Source organism: Lygodium microphyllum, chromosome 17 (genome assembly GCF_053477565.2).
Source record: "Lygodium microphyllum isolate KBCC chromosome 17, Lygodium_microphyllum_v1.1.10, whole genome shotgun sequence".
NCBI classification, from domain to species: domain Eukaryota; kingdom Viridiplantae; phylum Streptophyta; class Polypodiopsida; order Schizaeales; family Lygodiaceae; genus Lygodium; species Lygodium microphyllum.
In genome coordinates, this window is record NC_141151.1 from 112,654,718 (window position 1) to 112,677,842 (window position 23,125).

At 38.9% G+C, this 23,125-nt stretch overlaps 1 pseudogene; it reads left to right on the top strand.

Moving 5' to 3' along the window:
- The first annotated feature begins 475 nt into the window (after positions 1-475).
- Positions 476-22,909, top strand: LOC148022259 (uncharacterized; annotated as a pseudogene).
- The last annotated feature ends 216 nt before the right edge of the window (positions 22,910-23,125 follow it).

The window sequence follows — 23,125 nt, forward strand, 5'->3', positions numbered from 1 at the left end:
ACTTGATTGAATTCTTTGCACAAGTGATAATTTGATACATGAACTTGTTCAAATTAGAAGTATTAGTTAATTTTTTCTCGTCGTGCTCTCAAATCCTGTCAAAACCGCCTGTTAATCGGAGTTCTGGATTAAAAGTTATGACAGTTCAGGATTCAAGATAACAATTCTGCTCAAATCTATGATTCTTTATTTAAAATTGTAATTCTAATTATAGTTCGTTAATCCCCAATTAGAGTTCGTTAATCGCTCGTCTTCGTTAATGACGTTGATTACGACAAGCAAACATCTTCCTATTTTTAGCGATGTTTTATTATTGTTCACGTTCTTTGCTTGACCGAAACAGCACTTTTCTTATACGTGTCATCTCGTCTTGCACGTTACGTCTCTCTATTTCGGGATCTCTTTTTCGTCACTCAATACTTTTCGTCATTCTGTTTTGGGCGACCTGTCTTGCCCAGTTCAAACTATTGATGTTATGAATAACAATTCGGTGATTACTGATGGCCCATTATTTGAACAATGGAAAATTGATCATACTCATTGGATTCGTCATGACAAAGCAGCTCATCGTTATATATTGTTTGTACTTCCTGACTCACTTATGTTGGATGTCTTTCATCTAGAAACCTCTCATGCTGTTTGGGAGTATCTTATCTCAACGTTTGAGAAGAAATCGATCACTGAAATTTTATATCTCCAAACTTGTTTGAAGAATCTTCAATATAAGGTTGGTACTTCTATGCACTCTCATATGGAGCCTTTTAAAGACATTATCAATCATCTTGGAGCTGTTGGTACTCCTGTTGCTAAAAATCAGATTGTTACTCAACTTCTTCATACCATCAAAGATTCTTTATATGACAATATCATCACTATTTTGTCTAACAAGGATGATATCCACTTTGACAAAGCATGTATATCTCTTATTTAATATTCTCAACGTCATGAGCATCATTTGGAAAAATCTGATGCTGTTTTGGTCACTCGCGAACAAAGGGATTTTGAAGCTGCTTTTGTTTCTCGTAAGCGTCCCGCTTCACATTTTTAGTAGGGTGGATGCTCTAATCAAGGTAGTAAATCTTCTCGTCTTGCTTATTCTAACAAACATTGTTCTTATTGTGATAAGAAAGGCCATGTGGCTTCTGATTGCTGGGCATGTCAATATGATGAGGAGCATGGAGTTACTATAAAGCAACCTCGCTCGTCCAAAAGTTTTCCTCCTTGTGATTATTCTGCACATACAGATCATCCATCTCGTCGTTGTTATAAATGCAGATATGATGAAGAACATTCTCGAGCTTATATTGTTCAACAAACTACAACTAATGATGATCATACTCATCAAGAGCTCAATTTTGTCCATCATGATATCTCTCCAGAAAATGTACTTCATGTTCATGATGGTTGTCTATTCATCGTTGATTGAGGTGCCACTGGAAACATGACATACCAATCGTAGTGGCTTCACAATTATCATTCTCTTCTTGTCAAGAAGTTTGTTTACCTTGCGGATGATACGACTTGTCAAGTCAAAGGAGTGGGTGATTTATATCTGGGGACTGTTTCATCCACTAGAATATTAAGAGGAGTTCTTCATGTTCCAGATTTGCAAAGAAATCTTCTTTCTGTTGCTTGTCTAGTTGATCTTGGTTTGTTAGTTGGCTTTGATCATAATCAATGTCATATAGAGAAAGATGGACATACTATAACAGTGGCTCCTCGACATGGTAATCTATTTGAGCTATCATTGAACAATACAGTTGCAAATGTTGTTACTGCCCCTGGAGATGCAGATTGCAAATTATGGCATCAACGATTTGCACACTCCGATTTTGCCAAAATTCTTGATCTTCATCGTCACACTCTTGTGCAAGGTATGGATCTTAAATCTCATCCACGTATGGGAATATATGAGTACTGTGCACTTGGAAAACACGATCGTTCGCCTTTCCATACTTCTACTTCATCACATTCCTGTGCTCTCTTAGATTTGGTTCATATCGATATTTGTGGTCCTTTTCCTACCTCAAAGTCTCAATATCGATATTTTATAACTTTCATTGATGATTTCTCACGGTACACACATGTCTATCTTCTCCGACATAAGTTTGAGGCTTTATCTATATTTAAACAATACAAGTGTGGAGCTTCAAATTGGATTCTCTATAAAGACGCTTCGTAGTGACAATGGCGGTGAATATGTATCCAATCTATTTGATGACTTCTGTAAGGATCAAGGTATTCATCATGAGTTTACGGTTCCTTATTCTCCTCAGCAAAATGGTGTTGCTGAGCGCAAAAATCGCACTATTCTTAATGCTATACGTTGCATGCTTATACACTCTGGTTTGTCTCGAAAGTTTTGGACTAAAGCACTTCTAACAGCCGTTTTTATTCAAAATCATCTTCCAACATTTGCACCTGCTCGCAAAATTCCTATAACAATCTGGACAGGGAAGACACCTTCAGTCTCTCACTTTCACACATTTGGTTACATTGCTTATATTCATGTGCCCAAGGACACTCGACATAAGTTGGATCCTCCAAGTTTGAAGGTTATTTTTCTTGGTTATTCAGATCATTCCAAAGGTTACAAATTTTATGATCCTTTTACTCAAAAGGTTATAATTAGTTGTGATGCTATATTTGATGAGAAGACTATGGGTGGCACATGGTCATCAGATGTTTCAGATGATATATAGTCTTTGCTTAGTGCATTTCCTTACTTACTTTGTGAGTCTACTAATTCTAATGATCATAAACCTCCTTCACCTCCAAAGAAGATTGATGAAAATTTGGAGATCTATGTCGATCTTCCTATTGAGATAGAGCATGGATTCTATTCTATTGAATATGATGTCTTTGATGATACTATGTCTGTCCAAGAGGATCCAATATCGTATATGGAAGCTATCAATTTGTCTCAAAGGGATCAATGGCAAGAAGCTATGCAAGCTGAGTACAATTCTTTAATCTCCAAAGGTACATGGATTCTTACTGAACTCCCCCCAAATCGTGTTCTTATCAAATGTAAATGGGTTTATAAAACCAAGACCAAAGCTGATGGCTCGTTTGATAAGTTCAAAGAACGACTTGTTGCAAAAGGTTGCTTGCAAATTGCAGGAGTAGATTATCAAGAAACATTTTCTCCCATTGTGCGCTCCACAACTGTTTGTATGATTTTGGCTTTTGCAACACTATTTGATCTAGAAATTTACCAAATGGATGTTAAAACGGCTTTTCTCAATGGAGATCTTGAAGAAGAAATCTATATGGAGCAACTTGAAGGTTTTATGATTGCAGGAAAGGATCATCTTGTATGCCAGCTTCATCGTGCATTATATGGATTGAAGCAAGCCTCTCCTGCTTGGTATATTAAGATTGATCAGTTCCTCACATCTAAACGTTTTGTTGCATGTTTTGCTAACCCAAATCTTTACATCAAAAGAGAGGACAAATGTTTTATTATTGTTGCTCTATATGTTGATGATACTATTCTTGTGTCAAATAATTTTGCTTTCTTGGATGCTATGAAAAAGCTTTTATTGACTGCATTTGAAATGGTGGATCTCGGTGAGATTTTTTCTTGTTTGGGTATTCAAGTTCAATGACACCAACAACAAGGCATTCTTATTCTTCGCCAGGCAAAGTTTATTAATGATATTGTTAAGAAGTTTGGGTTGACAAATGCGCACTCTGCCAACACTCCCATTCTTTCGAGCTCTACCAAGGGTACATCTACAACATGCAATGAAGAATCAGCCATTCATCAACCTTTTGCTAATCTTGTTGGTTGTCTTCAATTTATTGGTTTAAACACAAGACCAGATATTTTATTTGCAGCTAACTTTTTGGGACAATATATTTCTTCCCCTTCCATTATTCATTGGAGTGCTGCAAAACGTATTCTTAAGTACCTCAAGGGTACTAAGGAATTTGGTCTTATTTATCGTCGTTGAGAGGATTCTTCTTTATCTTCTTCAACTTCTCTTGACCTTATTGGATATACAGATGCTGATTGGGCAAGTTCACACTTATCCATGCGATCTACAAGTGGGAATTGTTTCTTTGTAAATGGATGTTTGGTTTCTTGGTCCATCAAGAAACAATGATGTGTTGCAGTTTCTACAATTGAGGCCGAATATGTTGCTGCATCATTAGCAGCTCGCGAGCTAGTTTCGCTTCGACAACTACTTGCAGATTTGGGACATCCTTCATCATCTAGTACACCTCTTCGAAGCAATAACCAAAGTGCTATTAGTCTTACCAAAGACTATATACAACATAGTAAATCAAAGCATATTGCTATTCATTATCATTATGTTTGACATGAAGTCAAGAAAGGTTCCATTATGGTGGAGCATTGTCCTACTGATCAAATGGTTGCATACATCTTCACAAAAGCTCTTAATGAAACTCACTTTAGTTCATTAAGACATGCACTTGGTATTGTTCCAAGTTATTATCTCACTGATTGAGGCATGTATCATTGTATTCAAGAAAACTTTATAGTAAATCATTTTTGTATCGTAGGTATGTGAGGGGCTCGGGTTTTTCCCTTGTTCTCCCCAAGGGTTTTTTCACTCGCAACTAGAGACCTTTGTTTGAGTGGGGATATTACAACTATATATATCATCTCTCACTTGAGTTGGGTCTCACCTATATATACTAACTCTACATCAATATGAATCATTCTTTGGGAGCATGTCTTGTGTATCTCTCTCGTACTCTCTCTCTCTCTCTCAACACTAAGGAACCTTAGGGCAATTTGGAGGAAAGGGGTTTCAATGCGCCACAAAGGAAGGGGGCTAGAGAAGGTTTAAACATGGGGGAAAAGGGGTGGTTCCAAAGCCAAGGGATAGGGGTTAAAGGGATTAACACGGGGGGGGGGGGGGGGGGAGGGGTGATTCCAATATCCACGGGAAAGGGGGCTTAAGGGTTTAGACACGGGGGTTCCAACACCCATGGGAAAGGGGGGCTTAAGGGTTTAGACACGAGGGTTCCAACACCCCTGGAAAAGGGGGGCTTAAGGGTTTAGACATAGGGGGAGGGGTGATTCCAATATCCACGAAAAGGGGGCTTAAGGGTTTATGAAACATGGAGGGGAGCCCAAGGAAAGGGGGCTAAGGGAACTTTAAAAACCCCAAGGGAGGGGATTTGATGAGGCACAGGAAGGGGGCTTAAGAAAGCCCCCCCTTGGAAGCTTCCGAGCTTCCAAAACTTTCCATGTGGGGGGAAGATGGCTCCCTTATGCAGTGTGGCGACATGTAGAATCTCTTTCCCTCCCTCTGACAGTCTGGTGGTGACTCCCGCTGCCTGCACGGTAGCCCAGCCCCTCGTCCACAGCATGGTACTCCCTTTCACAGTGGCGTCCACCCAGCTCACCACTTGCTCGCGTATCAGAGTCTTCTCTCCCTCACAGCTAGCAGCATCCCTCTCTTCTTAATCTCTCCTCACGTATTTAGCTACCCCCTATGGTGGCGCCTCCTCGACCACGGCCCGTTCCTTGGAAAGGCGCTTGGCGATGTCCTCCACCAAGCTTGGGACATTGCCTCTTGAAGTGACCAGGTTCGTTGTATTGGAAACAACGGAGGTTTCAGCCATTGCTTTGAGTAGGAACAAAGTTGTTGACATTGTTAGCCCTTGCTTTCTTTCTTTGCCCCTAATTATGACCTTGAACTCTCTTTATCTAAGGTCTGAATGCTCCTCTATTCGGGTCATTATAAGACCAAGCTTTGTTACCCCTTGGTCTAAACTATACCTTCTGAATTATAGGCGCCGCTCGAATGAGTGCATCCTGAAGATCTGATGGACACATAGATTCGAGATGGGTATTTACTGGTGGATTTAAACACACACAAAATTTGGACACCTACTATATCATGTCCATCTGCGGCGCATACTTAAGAAGTGAGACAAATTTATAATAGTATGCGTCAAGCATGAGCCCCAGCTGTTTTAGCTCCTAGAACTCATTCATTTTCTGCGTGCGATATGCAGGTTGCAAGTATCTTACCTGCACGACTTTCTTCAGCTGTAGGGCCATCTATCGTATCTCATCCAAGCATTCCAAGTGTAGGAGAGGGTGTTGAAGTGACTCATTATCTCCCAAGTGTTCTTTAATTGCCACTCGCAAAGAGGGCAATTCCAGCTCAACAGGGAAGACAACCTCTGTACCATACACTAGCTAGAAAGGGGTCTGTCCTGTAGCTGCCTTATGAGAGATTCTGTATGCACAGAGGGCCTCTGTAAGTAAATCATCCGAGTAGCGACGATGTGCGGCAATAGTTATTGTCAGAATTGAGCAGAGGGTGTGATTGGTGACTTCAACTTGGCCATTGGATCTAGGGTAATAAGGAGTGGACTTTCGATGGCGGATCTTGTACAGCTTTGTCAGCTTCTCCATGATTTTGTTAAGGAAATGAGTACCTCTGTCACTTACCAGCTCAAGGGGACTGCCAAAACAGGTGATAATGTTCTCGTACATGAACAGGGCTATGCTCTTACCATCATCCAGCTTTAGGGCTTTAGCTTCACACCACTTTGTGACATAATCCGTACATACTAAGATGTATTTGTTCTGCTTCCATCTAGTGGGTGGATCAATGGGACCCACGAAATCAATCCCCCACTTCTCGAACGGCTTTAGGGGAAGAATGGGTTGCAGTGGCATGGCACTTGTTTTGGTAGGTTTCCCCATTCGCTGATAAGCATCACATCTCTTACACTAATCATATGCATCCTTGTGGAGGTTCGAGGCCACCAGTATTCCACTAACAAAGCCTTCCTCCTTGTCACTTCTCTTGTGAAGTGTCCACCACATAGTTTGTCATGGCATACTTTCAATACTATGCCGATTTCATCCCTTGCAACACATCTTCGCAATACTTCATCTTTGCCTCTCTTGTATAGTGCACCGCCTAGCAAAGTGTAAGGGGATGATTCTAACATAAGCTTCTTCTTCTCATGGCTTGAGATGCTAAGAGGACATTGTTGAGTTTCCAGGAAGTTGGCTATGTCTACATACCAGGGAGTAACCGTTTAAACTAGAAACAAGGAAGCATCAGGAAGGTCAAGATCATCATGTTCCTCTTCTTTTGTTTGAGGAATCCTTGATAGATGATTGGCTAGGACATGGGAACAGCCAGGCTTAGTGATCACTTCAAAATCGAACTCTTGGAAGAGGAGTAACCATCTCATCAGTCGTCCTTTAACATTTGCTTTGTTCATCAGGAAGGACAAGGCTTCATGATCCACATAGAACTTGAAATACGTTGACAATAAATAGTATCGAAACTTCTCTAGTGCAAACACCATTGCCAAGCACTCAAGCTCTATCACTGTATAGTTTCGTTTCCTATCAGTGACCTTTCGGCTTGCATAATAGATCGGTTGATCTAATTTAGAGGGGCCCTTTTGACATAGGATAGCACCTAGCCCTTCAACTGATGCATCTATGTGCACATGGAACTCCTTCGTCCAGTCAGGAGGCTGTAAGATAGGTGCTTGGATAAGGCACTATTTTAGGGTATTAAAGGCCTCTTCACAGTCATCAACCGAAAGGAAATCCGCATCTTTCCTTAGAAGCTTATGTAGAGGGGATACCTTGGTTGCAAAATGTGCAATAAATCTTTTGTAATAGCCCACATGGCCAATAAATCCTCCTAATTGCTTGAGGTTTGTTGGTGCTGTTAAAGTAGCCATCATCTCAATCTTTGTCGGGTCTATTGCAATCTCTTGTGCAGGGACAATATGGCACAAAAGAACTCCTGAGGAGACATCAAAGACACATTTTTCGGGTTGAGAGAAATCCCATACTCTCGGCATCTGTCAAAACATTGCTCTAGGTATCCCCAGTGCTCACAGATTAAGCTGTAGACACAAAAGTTATCAAGATACACCTTAATGAAATCATGTAGATGATTCTGGAAGGCCACCATCATTACTCGTTGGAACATGGCAAGAGCATTACAAAGCCCAAATGGCATCACTCTATAAGCATAGGTCCCCCATTCGGTGGTGAAGGTTGTTTTGGATTGGTCCTCTTCTGCAATTTGGACTTGGTTATATCCGTTGAATATATCCAAGAGGGAATATAGCTCATGACCTTCCACTGTATCCAACAGTTATTCTGTAAAAGGGATAGGGAAACGATCCTTCTTCGTCTTCAAATTGAGCTTTCAAAAGTCGACACATATTCGAAGTTTCTCGTTCTTCTTGGGTACTATCACAATGGGCGAAACCCATTTACTATTAGGCACAGGATAAATGAACTCTTCTTCAAGAAGTTTCAATAATTCAACCTTCACCAGAGCAAAGTAATTAGGATTCATACGCCTTTGTCTTTGCCTTATAGGTTTTGCATCAAGCTCTAAGTCAATGTGATGCTGGCATACTGTGGGATCAGTCCCCTTTAGATCTTCATATGACCAAGCAAACACATCTAAGTTCTCTTTTAGTAGATCTTGCAAGACCACTAGTTCTTCTTCTGGAAGATTGAGGCCCACTTTTAGGTGACGTTCGATACCATCAGTATCCAAGAATGTTACATGCCTTTCACCTTCCACTTCGTGGATAAATGTCCCACGCATTGCTTCTGGATAGAGGTCTGACTCTTTCAGAAGAGTAGTATTCTCATCTGATGTTCCATTAGAACTAGTATCCTCCTTCTGAGTAGATGACTCATTCGTCTGTTGAGGTTGCCAGAATGGTATCAGAGCTTTGTTTTCTTCTATTTGAGTGGTGATTTCTTCTGGACTTAGGGATTCATCTTCAGAGGATGCATCCAGGAATGTCACATAGCACGAACCTTCTAGAGGCCGTGGCTCTAAGGGCTTTAAAGGGCTTCTATTGACAGGGGGCATCATCATCATCTTTTCTCTGGACTGAATGGTCAGGGCATCATGAGCCACTGGTGAGCTTAATTTTTATGCTTCTAATCCATTTCTTATACAGATTTCGCATACTTTGTGGTCCATTGGTCAACCCAAATGGAATCATGGTCATTCCATCCAGCACCGTGAGATCTTCACCTCTGAGGTCTCTATTGGGACATCAACAAGATCATCTGCTATCAGAGAAAATTCTTCATCTGCACTTTCATAACCTGCTTCCTTTTCTTCCTCATCATTTTCATCCTCTTCCTCTAGAGGCTCTATCTCTGCTTCTGTAAAGGCTCTGTAGGAGAAGAACAAATCTTTTGCAACATCTGCTTCTACTTCTGTCAGAGCTTCTGACTCTACTTCTGCCTCTGGCTCTACCTCTGTATCTGTTACTATCTCTGTGACTGTCTCTATATCTGCTCTGTATCTGTACTGCCTCTGCTATGTCTTTGTACTGTCTCTGCTCTGTATCTGCTCTGTAATTGTACTTCCTCTACTCTGTCTCTGCGACTATCATGTAATAGGGAAAATAGTACATCCATGCTTCTATTTCATTGCCAGAGGTGATTTCATAAGTTAATTCTAGTTGAGGCAGGAGGTATTCTCCCATGAACAAGGATTTTACTTCCCTTGGTAGTTGGCTTATAGTGCCCGCTGTTAGGGATTGTGCCTCTGTTTTCTTAGGAAAGATCTACTTAATAGCCTCTTCATCTCCTGATGTACCATCTGTTACCTTGTTTGAGGAGTCAGTTATGACTTCAATGGATGTGGATCCATTGCCTTTTTGCGATCTATACAGCTTTAACACCACTTTGTTGGGTCCTCTGCCTAGGGTTAGGGTCCCTTTGAACCAGTCCGTCCTAGCTCTTGCTTAAAAAATCGAAGGTCTTCCCAATAGCAGAGGGTATGAGGTCCCATAAGAATTCGGTTTGACCACCACATATGTCAACTAATAGTCTCTTCCTGCAAGGGTTGTTTCAACATATGGGAGGATGCCCAACGGTTTGATTCTTCTTTGGTTTGCCAATTTGATAAGCCATTGTGTAGGTTGAATTCCTTGCAACCCTAACTCCTTCATTGTCACATCCGTCATTATGTTTACTGATGAGCCTCCATCAATCAATGCATCTGAAATAAAGCATCCTTCTATCCATACCCAAATCTCTGGGGTTCCAAGATCTAGGAAGGCATTAAAAACAATATTATTGAGTTTGGAAATCTCCTAATTCCCATTTTTTAAATACTAAAAAGGTGGCACTTGAATAACGCCCATAAGTTTCTCAAAAGCATATGATGTAACCTATCATTGGAAAGTACTTGAAAAATGGAATCTCTTGAGCTATAGAGAGCTCAATTTGGAGTTTTAGTGTTCAAGTTATGACAAATCCAAAGATTTGACCACATGTCCCAAACTTATGGAAAATTTCCATATTCCCCAATATGGTGTTATTAGCCACATCTACTTCCTTTACAGGCTTTGGGCCCTTATTGGTCTTGGTCATTGTTGAAGGAGTGATCTTTAGTCCACAACTTCTTGTCAAGATGCTTTTGAATTTCTTTCGGCAGCTAGGAGGCAGCATCAGTAACTGTCGGAACGTTATGTTAGGTTTAAAAGTGTCTAGATCTTTTACCAAGTCATAATCTTTAATAGGATCCACAGGCTTCTCTAGCTGGTTGGGGAATGGGGCTACACCCATTTTCATTTTTCCTTTTTCTTCTAATAATTGCAGCATCGGCACTTCTTCTATTTCTGAAATTGCTTCTATATCATCTATCTCCTGGACCTCTAGTCTTGTCTCTAAGATTGTCTCTGTGACTCTCTATGGCACTATAGTGCTCTTTACTGCATTGTTCTGTTCTGTACTGCTCTGTCCCTCTGTTGGTAGGTTGAACTTCACAGTCTTGGCAGGATAATTATTTTCGTTTTGAACAACTGGTTCCTTCTTCTTGGTGCGCGTAACAACAACAACTTCCAACTCTACCAAATTGGAGGCAGGCTCTTGTACCTTCTGTTGGCTATCAATGGCATTGGCCTTTACAGGGGGGCTGGTCTTGGACAGTCCTTTGCAATGTGGCCTTCACCTTTGCATGGACTGCATAAGGGCTTGTAATCCACAGATCATCTAGGGTTTGGACAATTTGGGGAGATATGACTTTTTTCTCCACACCTATAACATTCCACCTCTGATCTTTGACCACCGCCAAACTGTCATCCTCTGTAACTTTGAGAGGAAAACATCCTTGGAACAAAATAGGACCAAATTCCTTGGGCTTGGGTCCAATATCTTATGTTGTCATTTTGAATTCCAGCAAGTTGAATCTTGCATTTTCATATTTCTATCTTCGTTCATGCATCTCTTTTAGAGAGGAAATATCCTTTGTATGGTACTTCCGCAAACAATATGAATAGAAGGCTCTAGGAATGGTTGGTTTTCAGGTACATTCAGTGGCTAAATGTCCCGCTTGATGACACTTTCCACACCATGTATTAGAGCGCATTACATCTCTTCCAACTCCTACAGCAGTGGATATATTGGCGGTATTCACCTTCAACGTCTATATTGGTTGGTTTTTGGGCACATTCAGTGGCTAAATGTCCTGCTTGATGATACTTTCCACACCATGTATTAGAGCGCATCACATCTCTTCCAGCTCCCACAGGAGTGGATAAATGCCCGAGTGGATATATTGGCGGTATTCACCTTCAGCTTCTGTAGCTGCTCTGTAATCACATCTAGAAGATCTTTCTTGATACTTGCAACTAAGTTGGATAAGTAGTCCTTCATATTTTCACCTTCTGAAGTTCTTGGAGTGGGATTTTGGGAAGCTTCTGTAATTACTGCATAAACTGGTTAGGTCAATCCAGAAGGTCCTCTATTCTGGCTCTGATTCAGAGCCTTTGTTGAGACTTGGGGTTGTTGATTCCAATTGGTAGGGTTCCACTGTTATTGAGTTGCCATTAGAGGAACTGTTTGAGGCCACTGTTGCTATGGTTGAACCATCATTTGACACACTATCATTTGCGGCGACCACACTGAATTAGGTGCATTATACTGCGGCAGTGTTTGCATCTGGGGATAGGGGTAGGGAACTATCCCTGGGATTGCATTTGGTGGGTATACCATTCCTGGCATGGGAGGAGGTAAGACTCGTCTTCTTGGAGTCATTGACAACCTTGCTTCATCTTCGTCATATAATCTTACACCTTTCATTAGAGCTTGCAGATTGACTGCTCTTCTCAATTCCATGAACTTGTGAACTTCTAGTTGTAGGCCCCTGAGAAACACTCCTTTCTGGATTTCTTCGTCCAAATGATGGTTATTCCATCTCTTCATGATGGATTCCATTCATGAAACATAAGCTTCTACTCTTTCTCCAAAGGATTGACTTAGGTTCATGAACTCCTCTCGCATCTGCTCTTCAAAACCTTCACGCTTGAATTTAGTAAGGAAGGCCAACTTCAGGTCACATCCCATGTGTCCTGCTGCTTGTCTCTCATACCACTGAAACGTCGCGCCCTTAAAAGTGGCGGGGAATATCGCTAACCAATGCTCAAGGGTTCTCGCATTGTTAGCCACACATGCCACCATAAATTCTGCTACATGAAGATCAGGGTCTTCATTGTACTCTCCCTTAAAAACTGGCAATGGAACTACATTTTTTGGCCTGTCATCATCAATATTTCTAGGACAAATCTGACTAGGAAGGGGACCTTGAGTTGCCATGGGGGCTTCTATAAAGAGTGCTTTTAGGGCGTCAAAGGAGGCTTCTGCTGCAAGCTCATTCTCAGCTTTGATTTTTTCCTTCTCCCTTCTCACATACCTCTCGACTTATTCTAATGCTTACCTCTTTATTGTGTCATTCATCAGGGGGTAGGCTTCAACCAGTTGGTCTATACTGAACAGGATAGTTTCAAATAGGGCTTCAGTCTCTTTGAGGGATTCTCTGGCCAACATCTCTTCTACTTCCTGCTCTTCAACATCTTTAAATTTGACTTTCAAACCACTACAGAGGGGAAGATATTCCATTCTAGAAGTATCAAAACTCATTCTTCTTAGGATCGTTGTTGTGTCATTATAATAATGCCAGCTTTTGAGGGTTTCAAGAGTGTATGTTGTGAAAAACACTCTGTCTACCAACTTTCAGTGGGTTACTAATTGGACAAATAGAATGTTGTCAGTGCATCAAGCATCCCACATATCTTGCTATTGAGCATCCATGAACAAATTCCACCTCTTTTCCTTCTTGTTTTCGTGCACCTCCACTAACCACGACTCTTAAAGCTTCTTCACAATCTCCCACTTGATGATGTCTAAATGCCAAATCTTCCATGGATGGTCATTCTCTCTGATTCTGCACATCAGTTTGTTCCCAAACAACTTGCCACCAAGATGCAGCAAGTTTCTACTGCTTCAACAGGAAGAGGAAAGAGTCCACCACATGGAGCATGCATCATGATGGTGATATGTTTCTGCCGTTGTGGGATGAACTTCTTATGGAAAGTGGCTTTGATAATAAGAATCTCCAACTCTTCAGTGGAAGAAGGAACTTTGCAAACATCCATTGGATTTTTATCTTCTTGGCAATGCCATTTCCTTCATTTTTAGCCTCTTTTGATGCTTGTTGATGGCAAGTTTCCCTGGCTGTGCACAAAAAACATGGAGCCCAAGGAGGAACACCAAAGAAAAGGGAATTCTCTTGCAAGAAAATCTATCTTGTAACATCAACAAGCTTTTATTTCATTCTTTTGATCATCAGAACAAAGAAAACAACAAATCTTCACACAACATCATAATAGATATCTCCCATGAATTTGATATAATCAACCATAATCTTCAACATTTTCATAGAATCCATAAATTGAACAAAGAACACAAAATAATACACCATCTTTTGAATGGAAATCAATCACATAATATTCATATACAGTTGCATTGTTTTGATAGAATTGACTATCTCTCGCTCTCTCTCTCTCTCTCTATCAATAGTACATCATATCCTCACTACAATACTCTCATAATAACTCTCAATAATCCTTCTCAGGTCGTGGATGGACCCCCCAAGAGGTATGTCTGATATGAAGAGTCACCAAAGCCACTACAGTGTCTTTTCATAGCTCACTACTTTCACTGTCACTCAGTCTTCTCTTCAGTCTTCAACAGCTACTTCTTCCACTTTTTTTAGCTCTTTTGAAATTAGATTCATCCTTTCCAAAGTTTAGAAAACTTTCCCAAAGTCACACATACATCCTACAGAACACTTACAAAAGGTCTACAGAACAGTATGGTATAGTACGAGAGCAGCTACAATGCAGAGATAGAGCAGAGACAGAGGCTCTATAGAAGGTTTGCAGAGGGTTACAGAAGGTCATCAGAACCTCATAACTCATATTCAAACCATTCCAAACTATCAAAAACTATTCAATAGGCTTCCAGAAGATCTCAATCTTCATCAATCATCAATCCATACTTCATACAGAAGAAAACAACAACAAAACAGAAGCTATACAGAACGTATACAGAACCAATCAGAACCTCAACAAAACCTATCAGAGCATCACACAGCTTCATATCTCTATTGAAAATCATCATGATCTTCCAAAACATAATCAATATCATCCAAAACACTCTCAAACACTTCCATTAACAACCATACATTACTCTAAATCCATCAAAAATCAATCATTCAGTCCTCGAAAACAACAAAAATCAGTTGAAAATTCAGTATTTTTCCACTCTCAACAACCTAATGATCTTCTTGTGTTGGCATTGGATGTATCAACATGTAGTAAATAATCTATCAAATGACTAGACAATTGACCCTAATCATTAAAAGCTAGATTTGTAGATCTTGGTTTCACCTCCTCTTTTTTAGAGGGTTTTGTCTTTGGTGGGCTGTCAGACCATGTTAGATCATCTTCATCTTCATCTCAAGCTTGCTTTTGTGATCTCTTGGCATGCAATGCTTGTATGCCTTGGTCTTGGCCATGTTGTATGAAGGAGAAGATAGATTCGTGAGGAAAATTAGCTAAAAATTAGTGTGTGATGCTAATGCATGGGAAAAAGTCAACATTGATTAACAAAGGAAAAAAAAGGGGCATCAAATTAGTGTGTGATGCTAATGCATGGGAAAAAGTCATCATTGATCAACAAAGGAACAAAAAAGGGGCATCAAATTTTGTGAAGTTTTGGTGTCCATGCTTTTTTTCCTTTGGACTACTCCTTCCTTCAAAGTGCGAGTCAAGTCATAAAGGAGTCACAGATAAACATACCCTTGTTGCTCCATGATTACAAATTTTTGTTGACATGCCATAATGACTTGATTTCCTATGCTTGAATTGTCTCCAATTAGACTAAGAGTCAAAAACCAATTCATGTTTCTCCACATGAAACCTTATAGTTACAAATAGTTCTCCATAAGTCTCATAAAAAGGGCATAATGATTAGTTGATAAATAACCTTTTAAAAAATGAACATCATGCATGTAATGAAAACTTATGAAAAAACCTTAGAAAAATCTTAACCTTGCTACCAATTGACAAAAAACCCACATTACCCACAATAAGATCGTAGTAAGAGCAAAAACATCCTACACTTTTTGTACCAAGAATGAAATTTGTTTGGATTTTTCATGATAAGAAGATATGTCTTGAAGAATTAATGTATCACCAATAATAGGCAATTCAATTTTGGCACTCCTTGGAAATAATTAGACCCATATAAGTTTCATATGACCATTATAGCCAAAAAATCTTTACTTGTTGCTTCAAGCACCATTGTGCTAATCTGAACCAAGTTGAGTGCTAATGCATTCATAGCCTATAAGTTCTTATCAAGTCATCATAGTCACATTGAACAAGTTTATATAGTCTAGAACCATTAATGTTTCTGCTTAATGACATCTCCTTGAAATGTAGCTAAGATAAAAGTGCCTTGATGGCCAATAACCTTGACTACTTCATAGGGGCATGTTAAGCTCTTTTTCATCTCTGTACACATACATCCTTTCAACCTTGCACATCTCTTAGATCTTCTCCAACCATTTACTATCCATACATGAAACCTAGTAGAGTAAAAAAAAATCATTTCTCAAGGGGCACAAATATCCTATGAACAACACTACAATAGTCCCCTTATATAGCAATACCATTTAAAAACCCTTTAATTTTGTGTATGTGCCATAATATTTATTTTCGACCCATGATCCAATAATGCAATACATGGAGTTTCGTGTTCACCTATCTTCACAATTGTTTCAATTGTAGCCCTTTCCTAGTGTATGTGAGAGTAATGACTTCTAGGAATGAAACTGCCTTCATTTTCTTCATGAGACTAGTGCTACATAACTTCTCTATGAGTATTGGTGCTCAAAATAAACGTTTTAGCTAATACAATATTGTTTCCATCCTTAATCACCTCATTTTTTGATTCAATCCTCTTTATGATAGCATTGGAATCAAACTCCCAACAAAGGCCTTTATGAATCCATTTTCTTGTCAACATATATTAGTGCTTATGAGGCTCTCCCACAAACTATCATTTTCTTCCAATGGTATCATTTATTTAATCATAAAATTCACACTTAGAAATGGCAAGTAGTTTGCTAAGTGTAGACTTAAGTCCACTACCAAGGATGCGCTCCTCAAGTACTTTTTTAATGTCTATATCAATCTCAATGTCTGCCTGCAACTTATATCCAAGTTGCTTGCCTTTCTTCTTTCCATTTAGATTTTTATCCTATATTATATACTCTACTATGTATTTAGAAATAACTTTTTCACTATCCTTCTACTATTCCACTGTACTTCATGTCATGCGCTTTGAAGTACCTTCAACCTCATCATCTCTTTTCCTCTATGATGGCATTCATATTCTGCACTTTTGCTAAGTATGCATATGCTATAAATGAATCCACCAAAGCATCCCATCCTATCATACTATGTATATTTTGACTAGCACATGACAATTCAACCTTAGCTATCTTTCCCGTCTCTACACAATCCAAAGCATGAGAGAAAACTTTAGATTTCATGGCAATCTTGCATGTATCAAGAGAACCAAGAGATTCCTCGATTTAAAATCCATATGTAACAACATCTATGGTTGCAAATGCATTTCATACTACTAATTTCTCAGGGTGCTTTTGCATATCCCCTTTACCAAAATTTAGTTCAAGATGCAACCATATCTCTCTTCCATGAAATTTTCTATCTTTCCAAAAGACCACAAATTTGGCCTCTACATCACGATCAACCACACAATCACACTTTTCATGCTAAAGACTATTTTGCCATATACATTAGTGTTTCAATCCTTATCTAATAAGCCTTTGGGCTACTTCACATCCCCTTTCCTTTACTTTTTAATCCAATTTTTTAACCTTTAGACTAAGATAATGCAATCCCTTTGCTAATTTGGCCATTATATCCTCCTTTATGGATGGATCTACAAGTATATGTGGTGAATATCCATAGAAACAACTGCCTTTGCTACAACTTTTTATGCTTTCAGAGAGATAGCATGTATAGTCCCTAAACCTAAGTGAAATTTTATTCCTTCCCTCTTTAGAATCACATGTACCATCTAATATTGAAACTCAAGGTGAAAAATAAGAGATTTTCAAAATTTTAGTTTGTAAATGTGTGGGTGAATATTTGCTTGATCATAGTGAATATTTTAGAAAATTGGGTAAATGTTGTGAGAAATCTAGAATTTTGGCCTATTTTTGAGTAAATTTCATATCAAAATATGTAAAGTTTTGGATATATGGGCTATTTTTTTAGTTTTCAAGCCGAAAAATTTAGCATGTTGACTAAGAAAACCTCCAAAAAATAACTCTTGGGCTAAAATTCACCAAAATTTTTACCTTGTTGAAGCTTATGAAGAATCATCCATCTAGATGTTCCTTCTATCAACCTTGAGGTTATGTTCACCAATGTCAGAGCATGTAAGATAGAGGGTCTATCACAAGGGTATAAGACAGAAGGGTTTAGAGAGAGTAAGACATGAAACATGTAGAAAGAAAGAGTATTAAGTGTTTAGATGAATTGAAATACAATGATAGAGATGCAGTTGGATCATTCTATTCCATATATATGGTCTAGGAGTACATCTCAATTTAACCATATAAGGTGCCCAAATCCTAGGCCTGGCACACACACTTGGGATGATTGCCCAATACACAATCTAAGACCATGACTTAGACATTGACATATCAAGATCTTTGTTGTACATAGTCCAAAATGAAATACATGCACCTCATAAATCCATGCACACATCTAAATCTATGTAGTAGATGATGTGTATGACTTCTAGGAAGTGATACCAAGTATCGAAATACATCAAACCTAGTATTTATCCCTTGTGGGGCTTCAAAAACCACTTCAACCCTAAATGAAACTTGAGTTTTGATGATACTCAAATCTTCTCAAGTGTTAGAGAGTTTGATTCCATCAAGAAATGCATTTAGAAGTTTGTTTAAAGCTCATGAAATTTATCGATATATATTTTCCCTTTTTGTCCTATTTTGAATAGTAAAAAACTTCAAAATCCACTCTTCAAAACCCTCCTTCAAGTTATGACTTCCCCTTCTATCCCACTAGAGCTTATTGTTGAGCATAAGAAGCATACATCTCTCTCCCAACCTCTCCATGTTTTTTCCACAAGTAGGTTGAAGAAAATGCATAAGTTTGTTCTCTTTCTGGTCGGCTTCACACAAAAATTTCACTTTTCTCCTTCTTACCTTTTGCATGTTCATTATATTCAGAATCTCTTCCCTTGTCCCATGACTAGTGGACATTATCTTGGATACTCACTTATTGGTGACACTTTTGGTCCGAACAAGTACAATCTTTGCAAACTATATGATCATTTACTTGATAGGTATATCATATGTAAACTCCATCTTCCACTTGACAAGTCTTTGATGTATCTCAAGCTATCACTCATATTCCCATATAGTCTTTAAGACATAATCAACTTTCATTTTCCCTACCAAACACTTGTCACGACACATACATGAAATTATAGTATTTCTATATAATTTGTAAGATTTATTGAATGGACATAGTATCATGACATTAATCCTTTTGAAAAGAAATTAGAATCATCAAATGAGGCCACACCATTCAAAGCAATCATGATATAGTGTCACGGTGTATCAAAGAAAGCCAACAACATGATTGAGATAAGATAAGATGATGGCTATAGTGTAGGTAGTGTGGAAGGAGGAGGGAGATTGCTTTGGGACTCGGCTCATGGTAGGATGAGAGTCGAAAGCACCACAATATGGCCTAAGTGAGATAACCAACCATCATGAAGCAATTTGGAAACTTGAAATGGCATGACGTTGGTAGAGATGGTGGTAGTATCTATGCATGATTGGCCCCTCTCTTTAGCATTTTGGGTAGCCTTTCCAATTAAGTTGTTTATTTAGAGGACCTTAAAATTTTCTTGTTTGCTATTCCTTTTAATCCAAATACATGGTACTGAGAAAATGAGACATTTTATGGTGAGCCTTTAAGAGAGCATTGAGGTTCTTAGCAAAAGGATGTTAGCTAATAGCTCCATGTGGAGTAGTAGACTAGTAGCTAGTAGTCCAATGCTATCAGTTATTAGATTCTCAAAATTGTTAGCTCATTTCTTGGTATTTCTTTTCTCTCATTTGTGAGTTTAGTGCTATAAAATGTGGATCTTAATTGTTGCACTTGCTTGTTGTATGGATACATGGCCTATCGCACATTTTCTAGTGTTGTAGTTAAAATTTGAGTAATAATAATGTTGAGAATTTGGGGGTTTTATTGGTTGTGTTGTAGAATATAGTAATTTTGAGAGTTTGATGGTGACCATTTTGTAATTGAACAAACCATGATCATTGATATAAGGGTTCAACTTTTCTCCTAGTTTCAAAAGAAAAAATAAATTGGATGTGACTTTAGCTATTGGTAACCACAACTAGACAACCATAAGGGAGGGTATCACTTGAAAGTAGGGGTTTTGACAAGTGCTTGAAGTGAGTTTAGGAGTACAAGTTTGTGGTCTTGTGTGGTTGCAATTCACAAATTGTCAACTTAGAGTGGGGTTTTGAGAGAGGAGAAAGATCAACTATTGAGACTAATATTGGGCAAAAGGCTTAGAGGTTATAAAGAGTTACCAAAGGACAATCATGTTATGTGGAGGAGGAGAAAACTTGACTTGCACTTGCAAGAATAGCCACACTGGGTTGTGTTAGGGATATTTATTTTTTGCAAATTGAATTCCATAAAATTAGTAGCAAACTCATGGCTTCGAATATTTCTACAAGGGATTGAAAGGAAGACATACCATGGAGAATACTTTGAGGGCAAGATTGTTGGCTTTGATATTAGACTACATTTTCTAGTAAACTTGGGATGGGGGGTCACTCATAAACATGTGAGTATATCATGTAGGTTAAAAAGAAGAGGATTTTAAATTATCATGTTTGCACATTTTCTTCATACATAAGGGTGTAAGTAAGTCATTTATAGATTGAAGAGAAATGAGGCGAGTTTTACTTTGGACATTTTAACAAATAAGGGTATTTTAAATAGTCCTTGAATGCATATGATATAGAGGGTTTACACATAGTGAGCCCCCTGATGTAGTAAGGAACAAAGAGTAGTATTGCCAACATCCATGCTTCTACTAGGATTATCACTCTTATCTTTTTGAGGTGTGGGCTTTTTTAGGTAATGGTTTGTTGATTATGGATATTAGATCATCCAAATGACTATTTGAACATTGTTAGGGGGGAATGATATGGATTGTGAATAGATGAACTAGACCAATCCGTCGGCTTGCAAGGTTATTTTGATGGCCTTATGGAGATTCTAAAGCTTGGCTAGGTGTTTTTCTAGTTGGAGATAGAGGGATTTTGTTGTGAAAGTCCCCAAATTGTGTGCAAGATTGCCTAGTACCAAGCTCATGAAACCATTACTAGTACTCCTCTGTGTCTTGATTGTGCATGTACGATAGGATTTTCTCTATCCACCTCTTGTGTATAATAGAGAGGGTTTTCTCTATCCGCCTTGCACATGTCACCACTACTTGTGGTTCTAAAGTACATTTTTTTTCTTAATCATGAGACTTCTCCATGCCTTCTGTGTTCCATAATAAGAATTGTCCATTGTTGTTATCAAAGTATGGTCGGTTCCTTACTCGTAGTGCACAAAAAAGGGATTGTGAGGGCTACAAGAAACTATAAAACTTGTAAACATTTACCATTGTTTCTACTAAAATTTCTATTGCTCTTTTTCAAGTCTAAATAATAGCTCACAATGTTCATGGTTTGCCTTAACAAGTCATAGGATGCTATGAAGTTCTATCAAGTACTTCCAACATTTGTTTTATAAGATCACTAGTTGTATTAGTTGTATAGTCACAAAGTTCTTTCCAATGTTTCCAAATTGCATTGGGTTGGACATGTTAAATGTCACCCATGTATTCATGTGTTACTTCAAGTATGGTGAAAGCAATCAAGGGACGCTTCTACTACTTTTCTAACTACTTATGTGACTAGCTTTATATTTAACATTTGATGTGATGTCATTAGTTGCCATCACATATAATCACTAGTCAAAATGCATTAGTAACTAAGTACCACATGTAGAGAGAAGATATTTAATATGCTCTAGATACAATCAAGAAAACCCCTAGCCAAAATGAGCTTGAAGTTGGGTTGATATTTCATAAGTTCATTTGATTATGAAAATACTTCTGCCTTTTATAATAAAACAATTCAATTTTGAATAAACGAATTTGTGTCTAAGCATATACTTATAAACATATTCTTAAACAAACAATGTAGCACGTATCTAAATGAGCAACCTCCACCATCATGATAAAATATTGTGATGTGTCATTGACATTATAACTAGTTCTTATGTAAGTTGATTCGTAACTTTGAGTGCTCCCAGTTTGTACGGCGGAAAGTGACAAATGGATGCTATATGTGCTTACTTTTTCAAATCGTAGAGGAATTTGAAAATTGGAAAAAGTGCTTTCTTCATAGCTTTGAGAAAGGAGCTAATGAAACTAGGTGTCTTTCAAAGAAATTTTCCTTTCTCCAAGTGTTGTTGGAGAGAGTGTGTGTATATGCACGTGTATATGTGACTTTATGGGTGAGGGGCAATGTTAAGAGATAACCAAGGTTGGGTGAGGGGCAATGTTAAAAGATAACCAAGGTTTAATGTAAAGTGAATTGCAGAAATTCCAAAATTAACCTTTGAGATTTCAAGAACAAGTTTTAAATCTTAAACCCTTCAAAAATTTTAGTTATAAAAATGGCAAATATATTCAATCTGATTAAAGATCCTTCCGAAATTATGAGATAATAGTCGTTATATGTGCTACCATGAATGTTTTCCGTCAATACTGGGGAGGCTTATTTCAAGAAAATGAAAATTGATACTTGTGGAATTTGTATTGATGAGATGTGAATACAGCAATTGGACGGTATATTGTAACTGAGAGAGATAAACGGCCGGCGACAACAGATTATAGCCGTGCATGCCCAGACCAGTACTGCGACAACGTGGACGGCCGCCAGTTGCATGCAGGAGCTCTGAGTCTTGCGTTGAGGATGATGTTGCGCACATCCAGGAGTAGGCACGCTCTGCGTGTGGCTCCATGGAGCGCCGCAGGAATAGCAGAACTCGTAGCCGAACTGGCACTTCATGTGGTTACAGCCATGGGCCAGCTTAATGAGGTTCCGGCAATTGGGTTGCAGTTGCAGCTCCTGCGACGTCGTAGCCGATGTCGTGCTCCTCGTGGTAGCATTACTGATTGCATGACGTGGATCAGCTGCAGCTTGGTGCAGCTAACATGGAGCCCGCAGCGCCTAATAGTACTGGCGATGCCTCGCAACAACCGGTCGGAGGTGGAGGTGATCCGGAGACGTCGTCGTCGTTGTCCCTATACGGGGAGAGCTATATCGGATCTGCGCCAATTACTTGTAACATATGCCTAGACGAGAAGCACGCCAATACAGCAGCTGGTGATGAAAAGTGATGCAAATCGAAGGCTGCCTTCACTCATTCTGCTCATCCTGCTTGTGCATGCACGTCAGCCTTGCAATCAAGGAGGGACGGAAGATGCCAGAGGTCACTTTCTATATAGAAAAAAAAAGAGGATCTGCTAGTCACATTTCAATATAACAAGAAAGAGTTTAATATAAGAAAAATTAAACTTTACTAGATTGCCAATCTAGAAAGACAGCTTCTAATA